Source organism: Rana temporaria, chromosome 2 (assembly GCF_905171775.1).
Source record: "Rana temporaria chromosome 2, aRanTem1.1, whole genome shotgun sequence".
Taxonomy (NCBI): Eukaryota; Metazoa; Chordata; class Amphibia; order Anura; family Ranidae; genus Rana; species Rana temporaria.
In genome coordinates, this window is record NC_053490.1 from 40,007,533 (window position 1) to 40,017,662 (window position 10,130).

General features: G+C 42.3%; 1 protein-coding gene across 1 annotated transcript in view; it reads right to left on the reverse strand.

The window, feature by feature from the left end:
- Positions 1 to 3,826, reverse strand: part of GRM5 (glutamate metabotropic receptor 5) — a 491,177-nt gene extending 487,351 nt beyond the window's left edge. The window contains exon 1 of the mRNA XM_040340106.1: positions 3,333 to 3,826. The gene's annotated coding sequence lies outside the window, so the exon portion shown is untranslated. The remainder of the gene's footprint in view (positions 1 to 3,332) is intronic.
- Between the last annotated feature and the right edge of the window lie 6,304 nt (positions 3,827 to 10,130).

The window sequence follows — 10,130 nt, forward strand, 5'->3', positions numbered from 1 at the left end:
TTGCTTTAAGACAAGGGCTGCATGGTGCCAAGAACAGAAACCCATAACCACCAACCCACAATCATGCTTCGCTAACTTGCCTGATCTAAACTTGTAACTGTGGGGTTGATTTACTAAAACTGGAGAGTGCAATATCTGGTGCAGCTCTTCATAGTAGCCAATTAGCTACTAACTTCAGCTTGTTCAATTAAGCTTTGATGCAAAAAAAAAAAACCTGGAAGCTGATTGGTTTCTGTGCAGAGTTACACCAGATTTTGCACTCTCCAGTTTTAGTAAATCAACCGTTGTAAGCTCATTGGTTGCCATGGGCTACTACACTTTGTTGCCCATCATTGCTCTTCAAACAAATTAATTTTAGGATGTGCAAAGTGCCGTGACTATAGCAACCAATCCAATAACTTCTCCTTATCTGACTACAGTAAAATAAAATCTATTTGCCATGAGTGTACTGTACTATTTTGTATACTGTATTATTTTTTGCACTGTGGCATAGTGGTTAGAATTTCTGCCTTGCAGCACTGGGGTCCTTGGTTTAAATCCAAACCAGGACTCTGGTGTGTTCTCCCTAGTGCTTGCCTGGGTTTGCTCTGGGTACTCCATGTTCCTCCCACGCTGGTAGGTTATTTGGCTCCTGTCTAAACAGACCCTAGTATGTATGCACAGGGCTGGTGCTACCACTAGGTAAACTAGGCAGCGCCTAGGACGCCCTGCTGCCTAGGGGTGCCCAGCCACTGATGTTCCTATTCTCTTCTCTCTGCAACAAGCAACTAAGTCTCAGCATCAGCAGGCAGCCCTCGCTCCGTCCTCACATAGTGTCAGAAGCGCATTGACGGCGGAGGACTGTGTCTGTGTCCCGGGGGTGTCTCGGGGTGGAGCCAAGGAAGGGTGGCAAAATTTGATTTTCGCCTAGGGTGCAAAAAATCCTTGCACCAGCCCTGTGAATGCATGTGAGTTAGGGACCTTCAATTGTAAGCTCCTTGAGGACAGGAACTGATGTGAATGTGCAATATGTAAATTATTGGTGCTTTATAAATGCCTGAAAAAAATAAGATATTACAAATTTTATAAAAAGAGATAGAAACTCTTCATTTTACCTTGCCCTGGGATCCAATGCGATCAATGACCACCTTTATTGGCTATACAGGTAGTGACTGGACTCCTTAAAGAAAACAGTCCAGAGAAAATACATTGGCATTACTGAGCTTTCCTTTATAAAATGCTAGTTGCCCGGCTGTTCTACTCAAAGGCTTCAAACCCTTCCTGGAAATATAGGGCCAGATTCACATAGAATTACGTTACGCTGCGGCGGCGTAACGTATTCCATTTACATTACACCGCCGCAGGTTTACAGCGTAAGTGCCTGATTCACAAAGCACTTACCTGTAAACTTGCGGCGGCGTAGCGTAAATCCGCTCGGCGCAAGCCCGCCTAATTCAAATGGGACGGGCACCATTTAAATTAGGCACGTTCCCGCGCCGAGCGTACTGCGCATGCTCCGTCTGTAAAATTACCCGACGTGCATTGCGCTAAATGACGTCGCAAGGACGTCATTGGTTTCGACGGTAACGTAAATGGCGTCCAGCGCCATTCACGGACGACTTACGCAAACGACGTGAAATTTAAAATTTTGACGCAGGAACGACGCCCATACTTAACATGGGTTACACCACCTAGAGGGCATGCTTAGTTTTACGCGACGCATCTCTACGGAAACAACGTAAATTTAGATCGACGGGCAAAGCGGACGTTCGTGAATCGGCGTAACTAGTCATTTGCATTTTCTTTGCCGACCGCAATGGAATCGCCACCTAGCGGCCGGCCTAGAATTGCAGCCTAAGATCCGACGGTGTAACACAGTTACACCTGTCGGATCTTAGGGCTATCTATGCGTAACTGATTCTATGAATCAGGCGCATAGATACGACAATCGTATCTCAGCGATACGACGGCGTATTAGGAGATACGCCGTCGTATCTCTTTTGTGAATCTAGCCCATACAGTCCAGGGGCAGATCCACATACATCTGCGTGGGCGCAGCGTATGCGAGATACGCTACGCCGCTGTAACTTGCTTTTCTTTTCTTTGAATTCTAAAAGAATTTGCGCCGTAGGGTATCTCTTGCGGTGTAAGGGCGCGGAATTCAAAATCGGCGGGTAGGGGTGTGTTTCATTTAAATGAAGCGTGTCCCCGTGCCGAACGAACTGCGCATGCCCCGTCCGTCAAAACTCCCAGGGTGCATTGCTCCAAATGACGTCGCAAGGACGTCATTGTTTTTGACGTGAACGTAAATGGCGTCCAGCCCCATTCACGGACGACTTACGCAAACGACGTAAAATTTTCAAAATTATACGTGGGAACGACGGCCATACTTAACACGTATGAGTACGCCACCAGATAGCAGCTTTAACTATACGCCGGAAAAAGCCAAACAGAAACAATGTAAAAAAAATGTGACGGTGGATCGTCGGAAATAGCTCATTTGCATACTCGACGTGGATTACGACGGGAACGCCACCTAGCGGACGTCGAAAAATTGCATCTAAGATCCGAGGGCGTACGAAGACGTACGCCTGTCGGATCTAACCCAGATGCCGTCGTATCTTGTTTTGAGGATTCAAAACAAAGATACGACGCAGGAATTTTGAAATTACGCCGGCGTATCAATAGATACGCCGTCGTACTTTCTTTGTGGATCCGCCCCCAGGAGTTGTGACTTTTCCAGGTCACTAGCTGCTCGCTTGTATCTGGCCAGTAACTTAGAAACAACCAGGCAATATTTGTAAAAGAATGTCAGCAGTGCCAAGCTATTTTTTCTCAGCACAGGTTTCCTGTAAAGAGTTATCAGAGAGTCCTTTATATTAGACGTCATATTCATTTATTTGCTTGGCTCATAAGACTTCTTAGGAAAAAAAAAGGGCTTCTGTATTAAAAGCTTCAAGTATTGATTTGTGGGGCTGCTGTGTGATCAGAACATATAACATGCCACCATTATACATATAGCTATACCACAAGGTGTAGATGTAGAGTATACAATGCATTACAAAGTGCTGACCCTGAGATGTGCTGCACCCCACAATACTGAGTCCCATGGGGGATCACACTGAGCCATGCATACAAATAACAGAAGGTTGACATTTTATTGGCTGCATACATTGATGGGCTGGAGAGGGCGCCATCCAAGTTTCCTGAATCCATCAATATCTGCAAGGTCATAAGGAGGTGAGAGTGCAAATTAGATCACTGACCTGCATTGGCTGGACTGTCTGGGGAAGTTGATCATCTACAAGCAGGGCTGACATTGGGGGTGAAGGGTAGAAGGAAGAGTACAGTACCTTTCAGAAGCCAGAATAGAGCAGGTCAGCTCAGACACAGGATAGCTCCATCCTATGGATCAGCAGCATCCAAGGCTTGGGTACCAGCGCAGCCCAGCTAGTGCCAAGTGGGCATTCACACAGCATTGCAGATCAGCACTGGTAGGGTGATGGGGGCGCACCGGGCATCCACTTAGCCCAAGTCTATCCCTAACCATGCCTGTCTAATAGCCACGCTCTATCTGCAGTCTCCTCCAATCTAATTGCTTGTTATGCGTTATAAGAAGTGCAATAATGCCAGGCTCTCCGGCTGCATGAGTTTCATTGAAAGTAGAAAGGAGAATGGATTTGCTAGACTGTGCATAGAGAGCTTGTGATTTTGCTGTGAGATAAAGCAGGGATTTGTTATCAGCAGCCCCTTAATCCTGTTGCAGATTTGCAGACATTGCTGTGTGCCTTGTAGAGGGAAAGGTATCCAATTTTATTCCATGCAGCTGATAGTGCCTGCAGCATCACAGGAGGGAGCATACAGGGAGGGAGGGAGGGGGGGGGGGGGAGAAGGAGATTGCAACCTGCATTGATCCCAGCCTGGACCACAGAGCATCCTCATGAAGAGGCATTGATTTGTATGTCCCCCCTCACATCTCTCTCCTCTGCGTGTGCCAGCTGCCTGTGCCAGCTGGAAGTCTCGGATTAAAGACTAGAACAATAAAGCAGAGGATGGCCATGGCACTCGCAGGAATAAGTCCTGCTATTAACCTCCCTATTCAGGCTTCCCAAACTAATGGGCTCTGTTTAACTATGTGCAGCCTGACTGCTACTGCATGGGGCACAGAATCCTATAGCATTTATTATTATTATTATTATTATTATTATTATTATTATTCATATTATTATTATTATTATTATTATTATTAGCAGTTTATTATTAAAATGTTTCTATTATTATTATTATTGATATTATTATTAGAAGTTTATTATTAACATTTTATTATTATTATTATTAGCAGTTTATTATTAAAATTGTATTATTATTATTATTATTATTATTTAGGTACTTATATAGCGCTGTCAATGTACGCAGCGCTTTACATATACATTGTACATTCACATCAGTCCCTGCCCTCAAGGAGCTTACAATCTAAGGTCCCTAACTCACATTCATATACAATTTTAGACAGAAGCCAATTAACCTACCAGCATGTCTTTAGAGTGTGGGAGGAAACCGGAGTACCCAGAGGAAACCCACGCAGGCACAGTGAGAACATGCAAACTCCAGGCAGGTAGTGTTGTGGTTATTATTATTATTATTATTGATATTATTGTTAGCAGTTTATTATTAACATTGTATTATTATTATTATTATTATTATTATTATTATTATTATTTTTTTTTTGTATTATTATTAGTATTATTATCATTGATAGTATTATTATTAGCAGTTTATTATTAAAAATGTATTATTATTATTTTCTATTTATTATTATTATTATTATTATTATTATTATTATACAGGATTTATATAGCGCCAACAGTTTGCACAGCGCTTTACAACATCAGGGAAGACAGTACAGTTACAATACAATTCAATACAGGAGGGATCAGAGGGCCCTGCTCGTTAGAGCTTACAATCTAGAAGGGAGGGTCAAGTGGAACAAAGGGTAGTAGATGTGGGGGGTGATCAGATGGACAAAATTAGAGTACAGTTGTTAGATGTGGGTAGGATAGGCTTCTCTGAAGAGGAGGGTTTTCAGGGATCCTCTAAAAGCTAATAGAGAAGGAGATAGACGGACAGATTGGGGTAAGGAGTTCCATAGGCTTGGAGAGGCTCTGAAAAAGTCCTGGAGACGAGCATGAGAGGAGGTGATGAGAGAGCTAGAGAGCAGGAGGTCTTGAGATATTTATTAATATGTGACGAACGCGAGTGTCAGATCCCCGCCCTCCGCGCCAACTTGCGACGAAGGACCGGCCTACCTCACACCACGCTGTCACTTACGTAACAATGCCACTCTCAGCTGCGCCCAGCACAAAGATTTTCCAGCTTGCGGGACCACAATCTACGTACTAGTAGCCTGAGAGTGATTGTCACTGGGCTAATGACACAATTAACCCTTTAACTGCCACCACCAACATTGATAAGGAAACGTTGGTACTCCCGTCAATTAGCAATACCAATTAGGATTTTAGAATAAGCGTCTGCAGCACACACTGTCACCACAGGCAGGTCTGCTCAGAGGCCTTACTCTACAACAGTAGCGCTCTTCAAAAGGCAGAGGTTCGTTCATAGCTTGCATTAAGAGTTTTAGAGACAAGGTTAACACTTTTCAACATAAAAGGTTTATTACGAAAAGGGCAAACTTGGTGCAATAAAGTGTATTTAGGTACTTATATAGCGTTGTCAATGTACGCAGCGCTTTACATATACATTGTACATTCACATCAGTCCCTGCCCTCAAGGAGCTTACAATCTAAGGTCCCTAACTCACATTCATATACTAGGGCCAGTTTTAGACAGAAGCCAATTAACCTACCAGCATGTCTTTAGAGCGTGGGAGGAAACCGGAGTACCCGGAGGAAACCCACACAGGCACAGGGAGAACATGCAAACTCCAGGCAGGTAGTGTCGTGGTTATTATTATTATTATTATCATTGATATTATTGTTAGCAGTTTATTATTAACATTGCATTATTATTATTATTATTATTATTATTATTATTATTATCATTATTATTATTATTATTATTATTATCATTGATATTATTATTATTAGCAGTTTATTATTAACATTTTTTTATTATTATTATTATTAATATATTATTATTATTATTATTATTTATATTATTATTATTTGCAGTTTATTTTTAACATTTTATTATTATTATTATTGTTTAAGAAATGTATGGGATCCAAAATAGCAAGAACAAAATGAACATGTTCAAACTGCTTACAGCAAGGAGAGACTTGTTAGCAGTAAAATAAAATGATATATTATTGTTATTATTATACAGGATTTATATAGCACCAACAGTTTGTTCAGCGCTTTACAAGGTTAGGGCAAACAGTACAGTTACAATGCAATTCAATACATGAGGAATCAGAGGGCCCTATATATACACAATGGAACCTTGGTTTACAAGTAACACGGTTAATGAGCGCTTTGAATAACAAGAAACGTAGAAAAAAAATCTGACTCACTTTGCGAGTGATGACTTGCAAAACGAGCAGAATTCAAGCTAATGGGGTGTGCAGTACCGCATTTGGCCAGAGGTGCAGGGGCGCCGGTGACACTCGGAACAACTTGGAATCACTCGGAAATACTAATTTCCGAGTGTTTCCAAATCTTTCTGAGGGTTTCCGAGATCAGCCGAGCTGTCCCCGAGTATTTCTGAGGCTCTCCGGTGCCCCCCTTCCACTTCTGGCCGCATACAGTATTGCATGCCATAGAAGTCAATGAGGAACAAATTATCTTTGTTTCCATTGACTTCTATGGGAAAACTTGCTTTGATATGCGAGCGCTTTGGATTACAAGCATTCTCCTGGAACGGATTATGCTTGTAAACCACTGTATATATGAAAGAAAAAAAGGAAGCTGCCTTGTGGTAAGCACGCACTATGTGGTGGGGGTTCCCGAGGCTGTAGCGGGGTTTGGGAGTTTTTTCAAGTCATTTGACCTATTCAGGTTATGCACATTCACTTGCAGCTGATGGACTTATTTATGTACAATTTATAATTTGAGTTTACTGTATTTATTGGCGTATAACACTCACTTTTTTACCCTGAAAATAAAGGGTAAACTGTGCCTGCGTGTTATATACAGGGGGCTCTGGAAAGTTTTTTCCTGAAACTTCCTTCTTAACCACTTAAGCCCCGGACCAATATGCTGCTAAATGCCCAAAGACGTTTTTACAATTCGGCACTGCGTCGCTTTAACAGACAATTGCGCGGTCGTGCGACGTGGCTCCAAAACAAAATTGGCGTCCTTTTTTCCCCACAAATAGAGCTTTCTTTTGGTGGTATTTGATCACCTTTGCGGTTTTTATTTTTTGCGCTATAAACAATAATAGAGCGACAATTTTGAAAAAAATTCAATATTTTTTACTTTTTGCTATAATAAATATACCCCAAAAACATATATAAAAATAATTTTTTCCTCAGTTTAGGCCGATACGTATTCTTCTACATATTTTTGGTAAAAAAAAATTGCAATAAGCGTTTATCGATTGGTTTGCGCCAAATCTATAGCGTTTACAAAATAGGGGATATTTTTATTGCATTTTTATTATTTTTATTTTTTTTTACTACTAATGGCGGCGATCAGCGATTTTTTTCGTGACTGCGACATTATGGCGGACACTTCGGACAATTTTGACACATTTTTGGGACAATTGTAATTTTCACAGCAAAAAATGCATTTAAATTGCATTGTTTATTGTGAAAATTACAGTTGCAGTTTGGGAGTTAACCACAAGGGGGCGCTGAACGTGTTAGGCTTCACCTTGTGTGTGTTTACAACAGTAGGGGGGTGTGGCTGTAGGTCTGACATCATCGATTGTGTCTCCCCAATAAAGGGGATGACACGATCGATGCGCCGCCACAGTGAAGCACGGGGAAGCCGTGTTTACATACGGCTCTCCCCGTTCTTCAGCTCCGGGGAGCGATCGCGACGGAGCAGCTATAAACAAATAGCCGCGCCTTCGTCCCGGATCGCTCCCCGAGGGAATCCGCCCGCCGCACGCAGCAGGGGGGGGTCCCGATCGGACCCCCGACCCGCGGAAAGGCAAGGACGTATATATACGTCCTTCTGCCTGTCCGTGCCATTGTGCGGACGTAAATAGTCGTGCGGCGGGCGTTAAGGGGTTAAAGTTAGGGTGCGTGTTATACGCCGATAAATATGGTACAAAATGTGAATTGCGTTTGATTTTCTCTTTTTCTTTGTACTGCAATTTACTTCAATAAATTCTATTAATTTTTTTTTTTTAAATACGGTAATATGTTGTCTGGATCGCTGGAGTTCCCAAATTGAAGTGTACCAATGGTCAAGTCTGGTGTTGTTTCTCTATATATTTCACCAATTTGGCTTCATCAGGGGTTACACTCTGACAAATAATTGTTGCAGGACAACCAGCTCTATCAAAAGAAGAAAACAACATATAAGCAAATATTGCATACAAATAAGTTACAATACAGTTTTGCATATAGGTATAGACAAGTGCTGAACCATTCGCCCCAAAACCATGCAAGAAAACAGACCCACCTTTGTTCAGCCAGACACTGGGGGGAATCAACATATAACTCCACATAAACAATGGGAAGTCCCTATCCAAAAACACCAGGGCCGTGCAGAGGCAGCGCTCAGCCGCAGGCGGATAGAAAAAGACCCAGCCGCGAGGAACAAAATAGCCTAATAAGTGCTATGCTCCAAAATATCAAAAAAATTCATATAGACATAATTTATAAACAATGGGCCAGATTCATGAAGACTTACGACGGGCGTATCAGTAGATACTCCGTCGTAAGTTCGAATCCCCGCCGTCGTATATTTAAGCGTATTCTCAAACTGAGATACGCTTAAATGTTGCTAAGATACGACCGGCGTAAGTCTCCTACGCCGTCGTATCTTAGCTGCATATTTACGTTGGCTGCTAGGGGCGTGTATGCTGATTTACGCCTAGAATATGTAAATAAGCTAGATACGCCTATTCACGAACGTACGCCCGGCCGTCGCAGTAAATATATGCCATTTACGTAAGGCGTTTTCAGGCGTAAAGATAAACCACCAAAAAGATGGCGCAGCCAATGTTAAGTATGGACGTCGGAACCGCGTCAAATTTTTCACGTTTTACGTCGTTTGCGTAAGTCGTCCGTGAATGGGGCTGGCCGTAATTCACGTTCACGTCGAAACCAATGAGTCTTTGTGGCGTAATTTGAAGCATGCGCCGTTCGTTAGAAACGTCAAATACGTGGGGTCACGAGTATTTAGCATAGAACACGCCCCCAACCAGCCTATTTTGAATTAGGCAGGCTTACGCCGGCCCAGTTACACTACGCCGCCGTAAGTTAGAGCGCAACTTCTTTGTGAATACAGGACCTGCCGCTCTAACTTACGGCGGCGTAGTGTATCTGAGATATGCTACGCCTGCCTATAGATAGGCACATCTCTGTGAATCTAGCCCAATATATATTTCATTAAACTTACTTACTAAACTTACTTACATATAAGAATTGATTAACAATTGAAAGAGACCAATAAATGAATATAGTCATAATTGGATATTCCAACAACAATTGTCCGATGAACGTGTTTTGTTGGACAATCCGACCGTCTGTACGCTCCATTGGACAATTGTTGTCGGAATTACTGACAACAAATGTTGGATGGTCATGCTCTCAAATTGTCCGACAACAAATGTGTTCCGTCAGATTATCCGATCGTGTGTACACAAACCCATTGGAGTAAAATCCAAAGTACAAACATTCCTTCCCCCAAACCAATGCTAAACATCAGACAACATTAGCAGAAGTTCCCCAAAGGGTGGTGGTAAAGAGCTGAAAAAACACATTGTTTTGTGAAAGTTGGCTGAAAAAGTTCTGCTGTCTGTATGCAGAACAAGTTCACGGCCAAAGCCCTTTGGACAAAAATCCACGGAAAAGTCAGATGGAAGTCCGATTGTGTGTATGAAGCTAAAGTGTGACAGCGCTGAAAATGGGCCTGGGCAGGAACTCTTAAAGGAGTTGTAAAGGAAAAAACGTATTTTTGCTGAAATGACTGTTTACAGGGTATAGAGACATAATAGTTAACTGATTCCTTTTAAAAATG